This window comes from Prosopis cineraria, unplaced genomic scaffold (genome assembly GCF_029017545.1).
Source record: "Prosopis cineraria cultivar Desert tree isolate PC_DT_omini unplaced genomic scaffold, ASM2901754v1 PC11, whole genome shotgun sequence".
In the NCBI taxonomy this organism is placed as follows: Eukaryota; Viridiplantae; Streptophyta; class Magnoliopsida; order Fabales; family Fabaceae; genus Prosopis; species Prosopis cineraria.
Window position 1 is genome coordinate 40391706 of NW_026555342.1, and position 6000 is coordinate 40397705.

The 6000-nt window shown below is 34.0% G+C and overlaps 1 pseudogene; it reads right to left on the reverse strand.

The window, feature by feature from the left end:
• Positions 1–104: 104 nt before the first annotated feature.
• LOC129284761 (E3 ubiquitin-protein ligase RMA1H1-like) lies at positions 105–4674 on the reverse strand (annotated as a pseudogene).
• Between the last annotated feature and the right edge of the window lie 1326 nt (positions 4675–6000).

A 6000-nucleotide genomic window follows, 5' to 3' on the forward strand; every position in this document is an offset into this window, starting at 1 on the left:
TAAGAACATACATTGACTATAAATTAAATTAAAAATTGTCGCGTGGTCACGTTCTTTTACAATATAAATGCATGAATACAAAATATCAATCTTCAAACAACCAGTTAATAAATATGAACATTACATTACAATTAGTTTCTCACATTACATAGAGAAATATGTCTGACCTATTTGTTTGAACACCAGAATATACACTAACTGCATATCTCAAAAATGGATATAAAAAACGAATCCACTTAACCAGCACAAGCTTACATACGTAAATCTTATCCACTTCAGGGGAGACCAAAATAAATAAATAAAAAAGAAAAGAAAAGGGCAAAGAAGTTTTGCTTACTCTCATTCCGTGACTTTCTGCAACATCAAGCTCCATTTTTCGCGTACTATAAATGGTGAAAAACACGTTCACTAGCCTAATTCAACAACAAACAACCACCAAGCACCGCTTAACTAGAGGTTTTGAATTTGAATCCTAGACATGTAACTGCATTAAATACTTGGTGGGAGAGCTTGACACCCAGAAGGGGCCCACAAGAGCTCTATTCAGATTAGTCTTGGCCCAATCAAGTCCCTTCAGCTTGAGTCAGGCAAACCTAGGATCCCGGGTGCCACATAAAAAAAAAACAAAGAAAGAAAGAAAGAAAGAAAGAAAGAAAAGAAAAAAACAAGAAGAAGCATAATACAGAATGTTACAAAACTCATAGACAATACCACCTCACAAGAAGTAGAGAAAATCATCTCAACTACTACATTCTCAAAACACTAGAAGACACAAAACAAGCAGCAACACAAGAAAATTGATACTCTTTTCAATGATTTGTTTGCCTGCATCTCCTGCCTTCTCAATCTGGGGCTGTTGGCTTCCACAAGATGATAAGAATTCCGATATGCGAATACATATTCTGGGTTGCCAAACACTCTAGCATACACCATCTCTCCAAACATCCCATGCAGAGGGTGATGAAAACCTGGTGGCATCAACCTAGTATCAAGATTAACCATAAGTGGAGATGAAGCGTTCTCATGGTCTAGAGAAGTAACAGAACGCTGATTCTGATGAGGGTTTCGAGGAGGAGGAGAAAATGCCAATGGAGCTTCAACACTGGTAGCAGGTGGTCTTGGTGGTATAAAAATGTCTCACCTAATGATGCCTTCTCATCATGGTACTGATCACTTTGAGCCAATGAGGCCTGCTCTCGACCATAAAGTGGGATGATTGTGGCAGAGGATATACAAGCCTCGCAAACTGGGCATTGAGGGTGCTCATCATCAGATGTTAAGGAATCAGTTTGAAGATGAAGCCACTTGTAGATGCAGGGCCAGCAGCAAAGGTGGCCACAGTGAGTAACTACCGGTTCACAAGCAAAGTCTAAGCAGATGTTGCAATCAAAACAACCATTAGTGGAGTTTTCATCCTCACTGGGGCTGTGTTTCCATTCCTGGGGTAAGTAGTGCCCATAGGCCATGGATTTGGAAACCTTGTTCACAAGTTTAACCCCTGGAATATAGAGTTGCTCAATACAAATAACTGCCATAAATAGCAGCACATAACCACATAAAATTAAGCTGAATAGTAAGGGCAATCAATATATTGCTTCTGAACTCTTAAAGCAACAAAAGGATTTTCATCAGAGAATGAAAAGTCATAACAGATGGATATAGGATAAGGGGGAGAAGGCAGGAAGAAAAAGTGGATAGAATAAAGAGATAGAAGGAAAAAACAAATATTTATGTATTTTATTTCATCACAAGGTCTATGTAAAGCCTTGAACTTAAGGTTATTAACTAAACTAGAAACATGTAAAAACAACCCATAGCATGGAAGAGTTTTTTACGGAAGTGAAAGAGGAAGAGGAAGTGAGGTAAAAATGAGGTTTTAAAACATGTTTGGTGGTACATGAAAGTTGGTCATTTTTTATGAAGAAAGTAAGGGAGGAAGTGGGTTCCGTAGGTATGAAAGTGGAAATGAGTTCCACCAATTTTGATGGAACTGAATTCTCTAGAGAAGTAAGATAAAGTATACCAAACAACCTATTTTTTTTCAGTTCCACTTCCACTATTCTGATCCCAATTCCATGCTTAAGGAAATTTTAATAAAGAGTATCATTTATTGGTGATTTGATTCCTGATTCACAAATAATTGCCTGTATATATCATTGACATACTCCAAATAATTCCCCCCTATCTTTCATCATTTTCCCTAGTTTGGAGATTACTTAGAGGTTGAGTTTTCAAGTGTAGAAGCAACATAAAAGTCTAACTTGAAGCAGTCAAGTAACAATGGAAAAGTAATACTACAAAAACAACAAGAAAAAGAAGCTTTATTTTACTAGGTGGGGTTCGCTACATGAATTGAACGACGTCATTGTACTCTATCATTAACCAAACTTTTAAGAATAATGGAGAAGTAATGACTCAGCAAATTTGGACTCTCCAATGCATTCGGAATACTTGCACCTTGGCATGTCAATTATCAGATATAAGAAATATAAATAAAGTGCTGTGTATTGGAATAGAATATAAATCTCAAGAGATACAGAATATTTTCCCTTCCTCTTACACATGTATTTGTCATCCATAGGTTCCTTAAGTTCTAGTTTCTCCTAATTATACCATTTGACAGCTCAAATTCCATCACACCATTGTCCAGAGAAAAGAGAAGGTCAAGAGAAGGAGAATAAATCACTTCAATAATGTGGACTCCACTGTCACTCATGTGATGATATTTCATAATTTCAGAATTACAGATGGCAACAAATCACAGAAACCTAAATCATGCTGTATATGACAGGAAGAAGCTAACAGAATTAGGTGAGATGTCAAATATGAATTTTATAAGGTCATATCAGCATAATTATTAAATGAATTATGAAGCTTTCAAACCCCATTAACAAACCTACAATCTACAAAGTGTACTGTGACGTGGCACATTTTAAGCATAATGCTTGTGGATCAAAAAGGCTTGATTCTGGGTCATCAAAAAGATTGCAGCATCAGCACCATAAAAAATGGAAAAGGATGACTGATAATTCTCGGGATGAAATGAGATGAAATCAAATATTCATGATTATAAACAGGGAGTTTAACATCAACACCAGAGAAATATGATTCTGGGTCATCAAAAAGATATTGCAGTATCAGCACCATAAAAAATGGAAAAGGATGACTGATTATTCTCTGGATGAAATGAAATGAAATCAAATATTCATGATTATAAAGAGGGAGTTTAACATCAACACCAGAGAAATACATTCATATGTTTTAGGACCACCAAATATTTTCTGTTCAGTTATGAGCAAAAGAAGAATTCATTCCGATTTCATCCCAGTGTAAGCAAGTTGCTCATACATCAAGAGTTTTACAATTACATTAAAGGGAAAAATAGCCTAGGTGCCTGAGTTCTACCTGAGAAATTTTCACGCAACATATGTCCCAGCTCATATTGATAAACCATGAAATTATGATGGGATATCCAAGTGAGATAGGGAACCATAATCCAAAAGCTAGCTGCTGAGGTGGGTTAAACCAACCCACTTAAATACTTCATCTCTCATACTACATTAATGTGAAACTTGATATCTCATGCTACCAAGTCTCCATCAGATTACATGCAAATTTACCAACCTGTAGATGACAAACATAAGCAATGATGAGATTTTTCTTTTCGTTTTTACAGAAATAGCATGGGTTGGGGCCGTTAGATTGTAAAATCTATTTGGATTTTTACGTCAGTGTAATTACATTTCCCATGTCTGTTATAGGCTTTGAAAAAATTATTTAACAGGACCCCAAAAAAAAACTCTAATGTAAAAAGGGCCAGTTTGCCTGCCATAATCTTTGTAACACATTTTTAAAACTAATAAATCACAACTAATCTTCTCAAAAAGAACTAGTCGAGCATAGAAAGACTAGTTGCTTGATCTATATGAACCCAGAAATGCTATAAATACTGAAATTTAGCTCCCACAAGCTTTGCCGCATATTTTCTAACCCAAAAGCAAATTTTGGAGGCTCGGTTTGGTAAGTAATCGACGGAACGAAAAGAGTTGCCATATTAGCGGCATAATCTTCAATATGCGAAGAAGTCATTTCATAGATGAATAATGGGGGTGCTTGATTGAGAGTCTGGAAAGAGATATGGTCCCAGAACATTGACTAAAAAGCAAACAAGAATACAAGATCCAGAAAATTCAAAATGAATCTAATAATTTTTTTCCCCCAATTAAGATCAAACAGGACAAGCCGTCGAAGGTCATGAAGTGATACAGTTTACTCGATCAAAGAGGATGAACAAACTATACAAAAACAAACAGGATATCAAGAAACAGGGAAAAAAAAAAAGCCATACCCAGAGACGAAGAAGGCCTCTCAAAAGATGGTGTTTACAAGGATAATCTTGTTCGAAAGTAAAAATGGCGAATCAAATGCTTACAGAGTGAAGCACAGTGAGGAGGAAGACGATGGGGACTTCACAGAAGCATACCAATTCAAGAATCCAAATCCAAATCTTCCTCTCACAAGAATGAGTCACTTTACCCCACCACCGCCAGTACTCACTTTATGCTCTCTCTCTTCTTCCGCTCGGAAGAAAATTTTAAAACTACGAAAGCCTTCCCGGCAAAAATCACTAGTGGTCTTGCCGTGTTTAGGGGAAAACACAACTCTATCCCCTCTCATCGTGTTTTGGACTTTTGGTAAGGTTTTTTTAGGTCTTTTGGGGTAAACTTGTGCTAGTTTAATTAAATATATGTGTGCTTAAAGTACTTATTTTTAATTAAATTAATATATATATTATTTATAATTATTTATTTTATAATAAATTTTTATTATAAATATTTTAACATATTAAAATTTATATATTTTAATTTAATTGAATAAAATTATATTAAATATATAAAATTAAATACCTAAATTTAATTCTTTATTTTTTCCATTGTTACAAGTGCTCTAGTTTATATATGCAATTTTAGTCTAGTATATAATGTGATGATAACACTATTAAATTTTTTTTTTTTGACTTGTCACTACCTGCCACTAATATTAATATCATTATCATCATCATTAATATATATATATATATATATATTTAATAACAGTCCCTTTAACTACAGTAAGTTATTTGTCCTTTCTTTATTTTGTCATCTTTCCAAAACGAATGCCATCTGTGCATTATTATTGTTACAATTTTTTGACTATTAAAGTGACGAAGATAGCAAGCACTATACTCCCGCTAATTAATTGAAGATTATTTGGTTATTGGACAAAAGAAAAATGCTTGACCCCATTTTCCCCACTTGCTCAAATGCTAGAATATATTGTCAAATGTCATCCTTCTACACGTCAATGATATGACAGAATATTTAATGTCTTTAGTGCCATCTCATTATTTTTTTAATATATTCAAAAATAAAAAAATTAACATCATAGATCAGATAAATTAAAAGAACTTGAAATAATGAAAAAAAAATTATAAGAATTTATATTAAAATACGTTAAAATTATATAGCCCAAAAGTTGTGTTATACTCCATGTTCTATATTTATGAAGCTAAAATTTCTATTGGGGTCATGATGATCCTAATTATTACATTCAATCCCATTCTGCAGGAAAAAGCTATTAAAAATAAAAGAAGAAGAAGACGTGAAAGATGGCTGCAAGATTAAAGGGAATAAATTAATGGGGTTAATTTTTTTTTTTGAATAAAAAGACAAATATATTAATAATAAAATAAAAGCTTACAATGCCATAGATGAAATCAAGAAGCATTAAAAGAGAAAAATTAGAGGGAAAAGCCAAGCCATGTAGATCACATTTCTGAACAATACAATTGTTAAAGTTGTCCAAAAGCTTTAGAATATCTTGATCCATAAGGTGTTGTCAGTTAGAGCAAAGGCAAACACCCTTGTTATATTTTGTTCTCAAATTTCCAAGGCTCACAACCCTTCCAAAATGATTCAAAAAGAAATTCCATAACAAGATGCCGCGAACATAGAAGGCCAA